This window comes from Elephantulus edwardii, unplaced genomic scaffold (assembly GCF_000299155.1).
Source record: "Elephantulus edwardii isolate Elephantulus edwardi_28Jun2011 unplaced genomic scaffold, EleEdw1.0 scaffold00050, whole genome shotgun sequence".
Classification (NCBI taxonomy): Eukaryota; Metazoa; Chordata; class Mammalia; order Macroscelidea; family Macroscelididae; genus Elephantulus; species Elephantulus edwardii.
In genome coordinates this window covers 1,358,127-1,370,123 of record NW_006399800.1, presented here as the reverse complement: position 1 = coordinate 1,370,123, position 11,997 = coordinate 1,358,127, and the positions used below count along the sequence as shown (strand labels likewise).

At 46.8% G+C, this 11,997-nt stretch overlaps 1 pseudogene; it reads left to right on the top strand.

Moving 5' to 3' along the window:
- The first annotated feature begins 10,563 nt into the window (after nucleotides 1–10,563).
- Nucleotides 10,564–11,768, top strand: LOC102849595 (annotated as a pseudogene).
- The last annotated feature ends 229 nt before the right edge of the window (nucleotides 11,769–11,997 follow it).

Sequence of the window (11,997 nt, the reverse complement as noted above, 5' to 3'; positions counted from 1 at the left end):
AGAGGACAACTGCTTCACCTTTCTCCAAAAGAGCAGCTAGTGGGTTTGAACTAATGACTATTGACATTTTAGTCAGCAGTCAAGCACTTAACCACAATGCCCTCAGACTTCTTAGGGCCATTGATGGTTTCCATACAGATTTGAGTCAAATTTCTTATTCTTCAAGCCTGGCACAGAAAAAACGCATTGGCTTTGTTAGTGGCAGGAATCGTGGAAGGCAGAGGGTCAGTTAGTGAGCTGCGGAGGTACTGTGTTCAAGCCTAAGTGTCAAAGAAAGACTCAAAAAGCCATTATCTCTTCCTACCCTTGTGGTCCCCACCTTTCACCTCCTTTGAAGCAAGAAGGACCCATTACTGCTATACCTCACTCCACCTGCAGGGGCACAAATTGCCACCAGTCTGGGACAAAAGAAAGTACAGCTTTAGACCCTCCACAGAAGACTACTGAATGTCCCCTGTTGTTGTTGTTGTTATGTGCCGTCGAGTCGTTTCCGACTCATAGCGACCCTATGCACAACAGCCCTAAACCCTGCTCTATCCTGCGCCAACCGCACCGCCTCTGACACACCCATCCCTATTACCCCAGTCACCGAATCAATCCATCTCATAGAGGGTCTTCCCCTCCTGCATTGTCCCTCAACCCTCCCAAGCATGATGTCCCTCTCCAAGGACCCGTCCCTCCTGGCAACATGTCCAAAGTATGTCAGACGAAGCCCCAGAATCCTTGCCTCCAAGGAGCAGCTTGGTTTAATCCTCTCCAAGACAAATCCGTTTGTTTTCCTGGCAGTCCAGGGTACATTCAGTACCCTTCTCCAGCACCACAGCTCAAAAGCATCCACTCTCCTTCTGTCCTCCCTAGTCATTGTCCAACTCTCTGATGCATAACAAGCGATTGCAAAGGCCAGGGCCTGTATCAGGTGCACCTTAGTCTCCAGAGAGACACTGTTGCTCCTGAGTACTTTAGAGAGGTCCCTAACAGCAGATTTTCCCATCGCGATACGCTTTTTTATTTCCTGACTGCTGGTGCCAAGAGTGTTGACTGTGGAGCCGAGCAAACTGAAGCTGTGAACAATCTCAATCTCTTCGCCATCCATCCTGACGCTGCCAATTGGTCCAGTGGTGAGAATCTTTGTCTTCTTGACATTGAGCCTCAGTCCATACTGAAGGCTGCAGTCCTTGACCCTTCACAGCAAGTGCATGAGGTCCTCCTCAGTTTCAGCAAGCAGGGTTGTGTCATCTGCATAACGCAGATTGTTAATAGACCTTCCACCAATCCTGATGCCACAATTCTCCTCATAGAGCCCAGCCTCTTGGATAATCTGCTCTGCATACATGTTGAAAAGGTATGGAGACAGGATGCATCCCTGGTGTACACCCTTCCCAATTTTGAACCATGCAGTGTTACCCTGCTCTGTTCTGACTACTGCCATCTGGAGAACAACCACTTGGCCAACTGACTGGAAGAGATCTGTATTTGTTCCCATTCCAAAGAAAGGTGACCAAACTGAGTGTGGAAACTACAGAACAGTGTCATTGATTTCACATGCAAGCAAGATTCTGCTGAAGATCATCCAAAAACGATTAGAACAGCACATCAGCAGAGAACTGCTGGAAGTCCAGGCTGGGTTTAGAAGGGGTCGTGGTACTAGGGATATTGTTGCTGATGTTAGATGGATCTTGGCTGAAAGCAGAGAATACCAGAAGAATGTCTATCTGTGTTTCATTGATTATGCAAAGGCATTTGACTGTGTGGATCATAACAAACTGTGGCTGACTCTGAGAAGAATGGGAATCCCAGAACATTTAATTGTGCTAATACGAAATTGAATGCCCCCTAGACTTCTAAAATAACAAACAAGTCTGTCTTGGAGGAAGTACAATCAGGGTGCCCCTTAGAGGCAAGGACGGTGAAATCTTACATACTTTGTGCAGATTGTCAGGAAGGATCAGCCTTTGGGAAAAGATGCCATGTTTGAAAAGGTGGAGAGTCAGAGAAAGAGAGGAAGAGCCTCAGTGAAATGGATTGACACACTGACCGTTAACAGTGGGATTGAGCATTATCATGAGGATTATGCAAGATAAGGCAAAGTTCAGCTATGTTCACAGGGTTGCTGAGTTATTAACTTGAGTGCACCTAACAACAACTTTATATTCTGAGGGGAGCTCTGGTGGCCTAGAGGGTAAGGAGAAACACTGTGTAAAATGAGTGTGGGCAGGCTGGGGATAGCCGAGTCTGACTTTATTAACTCCACAAGGGGAACTGTCCCCTTTAACAACATCCACAGTTCAAAACTAATTCCTATAAGGTAAGAAATGCTCTCTCATGCTCCTTCATCTATTTCTTCTAATCCCAACACAAACTTTACTACTCTACTAGGTCCAAAATCCATTGCAGTGGCCACACAGATATCACAGAATCATACTCATGGTTATGGGGTTTATTAAGGACATTTATTTTATTTAACAGGATGTCATTCAGATTAGTAGCAAGATACAATCCCTTCATCCAGACAGCTTCTCAAGTGTGGCCACAGGCTCATTGACCATCACCCTCAAGATCAATTCCCCTAGTCCTGCTAGTTATGGTGTCTACCCTCAGTCCTACAGCAAGCTTAGGTTAAAGGTTTCTGGCTCTGGCTCCATGGGGCAGCAGTTCCAAGTCAGCTCTGCCTCATGTCGGTCTCTGGTTCCCTCCTAAGACTGCTGAACTCTTTGTAGATCCCTGGCTGGCTGACACAGGAATCCCTGACCCTGAAGGATGCAGGCTGCTTTTTCTTAATTGTTGGTATTGAGATTCCCAAAATTCTGCCACTAAATTATCTCTGTTTAAACCTAATAGAATGACAAGATGAGCTAAGAAACAAACACACCCTATTAGAATGGCACTACTGAGCCATGTAGCAAAGTCAAAGTCAATGGTGAGGAGGTCGTTTTGAATAATAAGCCCTTGACACCACACACTGCCAACCCAAAGGCAAGTGGTTTGAATCTACCAGGTGTTCAGCTGGAGAAAGATGGACTAATACCTCCCATGCAAGTTACAGCTTCTGAAAACTTACTGGAAGATCAGTTATGAATTGGTTCTGACTCAATGGCACCCAATACCAACACCATTTACTGACCAGTCTGACCTTGAGGAAGTGTTCCTCAACTTCTCTGAGACCTAATTCAGAGTTCACTAGATCAGCAATGCCATATTGACTTTTCCACATCTGTTGTGAGGATGACACCCAAGAGATACAGTGCCAAGTACAGTGGCTGGAATGTATGGCTTGCATGGTCAGCTCCATTTCCTTTCGTGCTTCTGTCCTCTTCAATTCCTTCTGAATTGTTGACTTTGGCATATCTGTCCAGTGTTTCTTTCTCTGTCTTCTGCCCCATACAGTCTTTGAGCGCTTTTCTCCCTATAAGCAGCTCCACCTTTGATGACTCTGTGTTGGACTCTTGGTCACTAGGCCTGTCTTTCTTGAACCTTCTAATTCATTAGGAACACCTCAGAGCAGAGTGTATCCCAAAGGTAGCTCTTAGCTCCAGCCTCCTTTCTGGTGCAGACTCTGTGGGAGGGGAGTGGGCCAGCCTCGGTGGGCACACCTCTGCTTTGCCTGGCTTTTTTTAAATTGTGTTACAACCTCAACGTTACTTAACTGGAGAGGACTTTTGGGGTGTGTGTCTGTATTAATTGCAATTTGTGATAGATGCATTTAGCACCCACACATTCAGTAACACCCACACTCACAAAAAACAGGGGGGGGAGAGGGAAAGAGAAAGGGGGGCAGGGAGTTGTTTTTATGGGAGATAACATAACTGCTTGCAATTTGGCTATTCATTGTATCTTTGGCATTTTATGTAGTGCATTAGCGGAGGCAATTTCATGCATATGGATATAATGCATTAAGTGGAGGCATTTAAATATAGTGAAACTAATTTTATGATGATTAGTTGAAGGAAAACATTGCATTCGTATCATCTATATAGAAGCCAATTTGCATGAAAATGCCCAAAGTTGCTATGCCAACATTTTCTGTGCTGCTGGTCGGGGTCGTCTCCGAGTCAAGACTTTGTATTAAAAATCGGTCTCCAGTGCCCATGTCTTTTAATTCATTGCAAGCTGTAGGCCATTTGCTCACAAAGCGCTCGCAGTAAAACAAATGAATAGCTAAAATACTCATTTGCATGATTCCCATTTGAAAACGATTCCCCTGAAATTAAAAAAGCGTGTTACTCGGTTGTGAAGATGGATGGGCCAGTGAGGCGGGCAATTAATATTTTCGGCGTTCTCTTTAAAGCCCTCCCAAGACTGAGAACAGCACATGCCAGACAAATTGGGCCCCACCACAGTCTCAGGGCCTTGGCGGCAGCAGCTTGCTTCCACTGTCTCCCCTTTATTGTCTCACTTACATTATGCAGTAATTAAAACTATTTACCATTCCTACTTATCCGCCATCTGCTACCGCGGAAGGTTCCTCTTCTTTAGAATAACTGCCTTAAAGCGCAGGAAGGAGAGGGACAGGCTTGGCGCTGGCGCAGGGAGGGGTTCTGGGGGGACCTCCTCCCCCCCATGCCCACCTGGTCCCCCGTGAAAGGGCTGATAGAGATGGTCACAGTACAGGGGTTGGTGGGCGGGGTTAAAGCACAACTTCTTCCATCTTTTAGGGGCGTCTTAGTTTAATGCTGTTAGATGCCTTTGAGTCATGTATGACACACTGCGACTCTTTGGACATCAGATCTGAACCCTGTCCTATCCTGTGCCTCCTTATCATCTCTGACACGCGTGAGCCCATTTCTGCAGTCTCTGTGTCAATCCATAGTGGGGGCTCTTCCTCTCTTTTGCTGACCCTCTACCTTTCCAAGCCTGGTGTCTCCTTTCAAAGAATAGCCTCTCCTAGCAACACGTTCAAAGTATGTGAGAATAAAGCATTGTTATTTTTGCTTCCAAGGGGCATTCTGTCTGCACCTTCTTCAAGACATAGATATCTGTTTGTACTTTTGGCAGTGCATGGAATATTCCATACTCTTCTTCAGCACCACAGTTCAGAGGCAACACATCTTCTGTCATCCTTAATCATTGTCCATTGTCTGAGTTTAGAGCTGTGATAGTTCATATGTCTAGGGGAAGCCTTAGCCTGGATCCTCTCACAATCTATAGAGCATTTGTATAGAGCATTCGTATAGAGCATCTGGGAGCTTTGGCCACACAACAGGGGGATGGGGTGGAGCTTCCAAGGGTGGTTGTACAGTTGTTCACTGCAGAAAGGTGTCCATTCCAGGAGACTGTGGTGGTGGAGGGTCCACCCTGTGACCCATCTGTCAATCTGAGTCCTCCACGGCTGTGTCTGCCCCAAGAAGGCATCATCTTCTAATTCACATAACAGCACTCTATAGATTATTAGAGGGAAATCATTTTTAAAGCCATCATGTTGACACTTACCAAGAGAGCTGGTCTTGCACAGATCTGATGTTTTCTTGCTAATGTAAGCTGTCTGAACTGCAGCTTCTTCTTTGAACAGTTTTATTGCCTCCTGGTCCAGGTTCCATAGCCAGCCCAGACCCAAGAGTTGTATAACATCGTCACAGAGGCTGTTTCAATCAAAAAACAACATTCAAATGAGAGGGAGAAATGTCCCCACCCAGGAAATGTCCATTATCACAGAGTGAAGACGACTTTATTGATGGACCACAAGACATTGTATGGATCATATTGTTTGGATTACATTGTTGGATCAGGAAAGAAAAGTCACAAAATTCACAAAAGAGTATTTAAAAGTCATGAAAGACCAGGGGAGTCAAAGGTGAGATATCTAGAAGCGAGAACTTGGCAGTGATAGGTCTATAACATGTAACGGATTGTATAATTGGTCAAAGGGACACACAACTCCATTTATCACAGGGTAATACCAGGATGGTAAACAGGACTAGTTTCTGTAGTAACCAGTTCTTTAATTATGTGCATTTCTCTGGTGGCTTAGTGGTAAGGAATAGTGGTGCTAATGCAAAGTTACATGGTGCTAATGCAAAGTTACATGGTTCAAACCCACCAGCTCCTCCTATGTGATTTACAGCCTCTAAAAACCTGCTGGAGAGTCAGATATGGGCGGGTTCCCAGCCAATGGCACACAACAGCAACAACATTGTAAAGATTTATATAACATTGTATCTCCAGGGAGTTCTGGTGGTGTAGGGAGTTGTGCTGCCAACCCATTGGTTGCTGGTTTGAATCCACAAATTTCTCTGTGGAAGAAAGATGGGTAATCTTTACACATGTGATTTACAGTTTCTGAAAACCTGGAGGTTCAGCTATGAGTCAGGTTTCTTTTTTTCCAATGGCAATGAGAGTGAGTGAGTATTTAAAGACCCTCACTTTGTCTCTTGCATCCAGTTGTCTGTAATAACAAAACTCCTTGAGGAACAGAGTACACATCCTGTACAGACCAGATATCAGAGAAAAGGAATGTTGTCTGTGGGGCATATGACCTAAGTCAGCACTTGCCTTAAAGGGACTGCCATTTGGAATGACAGTTTTTAAAAAATCCATATTGACTTCCAGACACATGTAAAGACTTTAAAACAGAATTAAGGTTCTACATTTAGGTTGCCCAAAGTACGGCACATTCATGGCCTAGTGGCAAGAAGCTGCACTGCAATCCTAAAGGCACATGGTTTGATGTCACCAGCTGCTCTGAAGAAGGATGGTCAATCTCCTGTCATGCAATTAACTGCCTCTGAAAGCTGGCCAGAGGGTCAGTTATGCATCAGTTCTGACTCTACAGTACACAACAACAAGAAGTCAGCTATGGGTCAGTTCAGACTCTATAGTACACAACAAGAAATACTTGGAGGCAAGGATGGGAAAGCTTTGTCTCACACATGCTGGGCATGTTATTAGGAGGGGCTGGTGCTTGGAAAGAGATATCATGCTTGGAAAGGTGGAGGGTCAGCTATAGAGAGGAAGACCCTCAACCATGTGGATTAACACAGTAATGGCAGCAATGGGCTTAAGTGTGTCAGCAACGACACGGTTGGCACATGATAGAACAGGGTTCAGCTCTGTTGTTCATAGACTCTCTATGAGTTGTCCTCAATGATACACCTAATGATGGCAACTATGACAACATTTACACACAAACCAGGTGTCTGTGGAGTCTCCAACAAGATGGATCAATACAGTGACTGTAACAATGGGCTTGAACATGACAGAGACGGTCAGGATGGAACAGGATAGATCAAGGTTCAAACTGGTTGTTCATAGGGTCACTATGAGCTGCAGTCAACTTGACAGCACTTAACAACAATGATATATGGGTAAAAAAAGCCAAATGCAGTCAGAAATGAGCTGGAACCTGCAGACTATGGCAGACACATGCCCTGGGAGGACAGGCCAGTGTCCAGAATGCTTCCTACCTCTGCTGCTTTGCAGGCTCCACTGGGCACAGAACAGGTCCCCAAAAGACTTGTGAGATTAAACCAGAAGTTAAGCTTTCAGCATTCCTATCCCTGCGCAGCCATGATGCTGTCCCCGAAACCTCAACAGACTCTCTCAGCTCACACCCGTCTTTCTGTTTAAGGAGTCTCTTCCTGGTCGGTAGCCTGGCATTTAGAACCAAGTCTGTCCACCATAACTCTTCTGACTCCACTCCTCCCCTAAGGGCTCAAGAGCATGAAGAACAGCTGCTCTGAGACTGGAACTTCCCTCCCGGAATCTCCGTCTCCAGTGCCATCACCTCTGCTTCTCCACCTCCTTGGAAATGAGCCTTCCTTGCCCAGGTCTATGAGGTACCTCCTCGTCTTAACTGACTTACTAGGGTGTTGCTGCCACCTAAGTTGCTGCCCAAGTTGCCAATCCTAAGTTGCTGCCAGGCCCGTCTCTCCATCATCAGGTGATTCTAGGACCTCCCAACACTGGACAGATCAGAGAGGACATACAGGAGTTCCTGATGAAATGATAATACTTCATCCCTCAGCCTCCTAGAGATGTTAAGGGCTGGTTCAGTACAAGCAAAGTTGAATTTCAAACAAGAGCTTTGTTAATCACTGGTGTTCACTGACACTGGAGGTGGTGAGCTCACGCCATTGTCACTGAAGATGTGATGGCATCTGGGAGTCACATATCAGAGTCTTCATCCTAACACAGACCCCTGCCTGCCACCTACTGTCTGGACTGACCAGAGGCCTGTCCTTAATCAAGAGACAGACACAGAAAGTTCTTGTATGGTGTGTTTGTTAAAATGAAAATAAAATAAATGGGGGAGGGGAACGGTCCCTGGGTGGTGCAGATGATCTGTACCCAGTTGCTATTCAAAAGGTTGGTAGTTCAAACCTACCCAGCAGTACTGTGGACCGACGGCTTGATGATGCATGTCTGTGGGATCACAGCCACTGGAAATCCTCTAAAACATCATTGTATCCCCAACAACCCTGGTTCAGACTGACTTGATGATGGTGAGTTTTACTCTAGAGCAGAGATGTGGCACAGGCAAGGAAGGAGCAACGGATGCTTCTACAGGTGCTGCTGATACCCGCTGCCAGACACATGCAGGCTTCCTACTCAAACCTCCATCACCATGAGAGCTGCCAGGGTGCCCAACATGGTCAGATGCTGGAAAGGACCCTGATCTTGGATTCTACTGCTCTGGGTTGGAATCTGAGCATATATCACTTTCTGTCTATCTGACCCTTGGATTGGTTGATGAAACATTTTACTAGCCTCAGTTTTCCCATTCAGTAAATAGGATCTCGTGCCGGCCTGTCTTTAGGGTTTCTGGGAATCCACTTGTTACTACCTGGTGTATCAGTGCCCTTTCTGCACTCCTGGAGCAGAGAGAAGCACCTCTGAACACTTACAGAGCTCTGCAAGTTAAAGTCCTTAAGATGACAGCAGTTCTTAAGAGCTCTGTCATTCCCAGCCAGAGGCTTGGACAACTGAGGCTGGCAGCGTGAGAGGAATAGAATTATACCCATCTCTAGTAGGGGCTGAATGCCCACTCTGTGCCAGATACTGAGCTAAGCCTTTCACAAGCTTGACCCTCACAGCAATTCTCTCATGTGGTTGCTCTAATGATCCCCATTCCGACATTGATAGCAGTGGTAAGTCAGGGGCAGTGTCCTTGTTTTCCTTGTGGGACACTCAGGTTTAATTCTCAGCCCATGTACCTCATGTGCCGCCATGAATTGCATGTTCTAGCTCTGGGAGCCTAGTGCTAAGAAGCTGTGCTGCAATCCCAAAGGCACACAGTTTGCGTCTGCAAGCTGATCCGCAGTAGAAGGATGTGCAATCTCCTCCCATGTGATTCATTGTCTCTGAAAACTCGATGGAGGGTCAACTGTGAGTTGGACCCAGCTCAATGGCATACAACAATAACAACAACAAACAACATTATAGTGAACAAGTTTCAGCAGAGCTGGCAGACTGGGCTGGCCTTGAAAAAAGGCCAATCACTCTACTAAAAATCAGCCACTAAACCCCCTATACATCTCAGCAACTAAGTGCCTAGTTTGATTCTCTGACATTTTACGTTTTTTTCATTCCCTCCAAATATGGAGACGGTGAAGGTTTCCATGGGTTTGATTTTTTTATTTCTGCTGCCTTCTCACTTCCCCTCCAGTTTCTCTGTTTCTGGTTTATTTATACTAATGTCTTCTTAAGCAACTAGGAATACTTCTCTCTTGTTCAAATCTTAATAAGTGTTCACTTTGGCAGCACATATATTAAAATTGGAACAATACAGAGAAGATTAGCATGGCCCCTGTGCAAGGATGACACACAAATCTTAATAATAAGACTTCAACAATAGCAATGATGTGGAGAAATTTGGTAATGTTGTCCATAGAGAATTGTGTTGTTATCCCAAAGATTCGAATTCATCAGTGACCCTGTGGGAGAAAAGTGGGCCATCTCCTCTCATGCAATTTATAGCTTCATTGCGCATGGGGTCACTATGCATCTGGGGCTGGGTCAAAAGTAGCTAACAAAAGCAACAATCCTCTCTTGATAGTTAACTTGGGACTTAGAAGATCCAAGTGAAGTCCCAGGGTCCAGTACTCTTCCTATAACTTGCTGTGTGGCCTTGGGCAAGTCTCTGGCTCTGGCTGAGCCTCCAGCTCTTCACTTTCAACATCCACTTGAAGCAGTTCCCTGTCCCACACTGCCTTTCAAATTCTCCACTAGCTCCTCCCATCTCCTGCCATCATCATTGCTATTCACCCACACTCACATATTGCCATCAAGTTGTAACCACCCAGGGAGCTCTGGTGGCCTAGTGGCAAGAAGCTGAACTGCAATCCCAGGGGTACATGGTTTGAATCCACCAGATCCTCTGCTGGAGAAGGAGGGGCAATCTCCTCCTGTACCAGTCAGATCCGATTTGATGGTACAAATATACAAAATTTAAAAAAAAAATAAAGAGTAATAGTCTTTTTTAAAAAAGTTGTAACTACTTATAGCTAATCCTCCTGCGGGTTTTCTGAGGCTATAAATTGTATGAGAGGAGACTTCCCATTTTTCGGTCCACAGGGCCACTAGTGGGTTAGAACTGCCAGAGAGGGCGTCCGCCGGAGCCTGTTCGCGTCGACTGACCAGAGTCCGCGAATTCTCCGCTCCGCGCCCGCCCGGACAGACAGCCCCCGATCCCAGCTTTTTATCCTCCAAGAACACTAAGAAGAATGTCCCTGCATCAGTTTTTGCTCGAGTCAATCACCTGCCATGCCTGGAATCGGGATCGCACCCAGATTGCCCTGAGCCCCAATAATCATGAAGTCCACATCTACAAGAAAAACGGGAGCCAGTGGGTGAAAGCTCATGAGCTCAAGGAACACAATGGACACATCACAGGCATTGACTGGGCACCCAAGAGCGACCGCATCGTCACCTGTGGGGCAGACCGCAATGCCTACGTCTGGAGCCGGAAGGATGGCGTCTGGAAGCCCACCCTGGTGATCCTGCGCATCAACCGGGCAGCCACATTCGTGAAGTGGTCCCCGCTGGAGAACAAGTTCGCCGTGGGCAGCGGCGCACGGCTCATCTCCGTCTGCTACTTCGAGTCCGAAAACGACTGGTGGGTCAGCAAGCACATTAAGAAGCCCATCCGCTCCACGGTCCTCAGCTTGGACTGGCATCCCAACAACGTTCTGCTGGCGGCAGGCTCCTGCGACTTCAAGTGCAGGGTGTTTTCTGCCTACATTAAAGAAGTGGATGAAAAGCCAGCCAGTACACCATGGGGCAGCAAGATGCCTTTTGGCCAGCTGATGTCCGAGTTTGGTGGCAGTGGCACGGGCGGCTGGGTCCACGGTGTCAGCTTCTCCGCCAGCGGGAGCCGCCTGGCCTGGGTCAGCCCCGACAGCACCGTGTCCGTAGCCGATGCCTCCAAAAGCGTGCAGGTCTCCACTCTGAAGACGGAGTTCCTGCCCCTCCTGAGCGTGTCATTTGTGTCGGAGAACAGCGTCGTGGCTGCTGGTCATGACTGCTGCCCAGTGCTCTTCAACTATGATGGCTGTGGCTGCTTGACCTTCGTCTCCAGACTGGACATTCCGAAACAGAGCATCCAGCGCAACGTGTCGGCCATGGAACGCTTCCGCAACATGGACAAGCGGGCCACCACCGAGGACCGCAACACGGCTTTGGAGACGCTGCACCAGAATAACATCACTCAGGTGTCCATTTATGAGGTGGACAAGCAAGACTGTCGTAAATTCTGCACCACTGGCATCGATGGAGCCATGACAATTTGGGATTTCAAGACCTTGGAGTCTTCCATCCAGGGCCTCCGAATAATGTGAAGCTGAGCAAACCTCGGAGACTGAGCCAGCATGACCAGCTGCAGCTGCCTGCCTCCCCGCCCGCAAGAAACACTGAAAACACGACCGTGCAGATGTTCCTGTGTGTGCGCGTGTGTGATGTGTGTGAGAATAGAATTGTGAAAGTGTTGATATTTTAAAAGCAGCAAAGATTTATCCCCCTGGCCTGTTTGATTCCATTTTTGACCAAAGCTTCTCTTTAAACAATTGA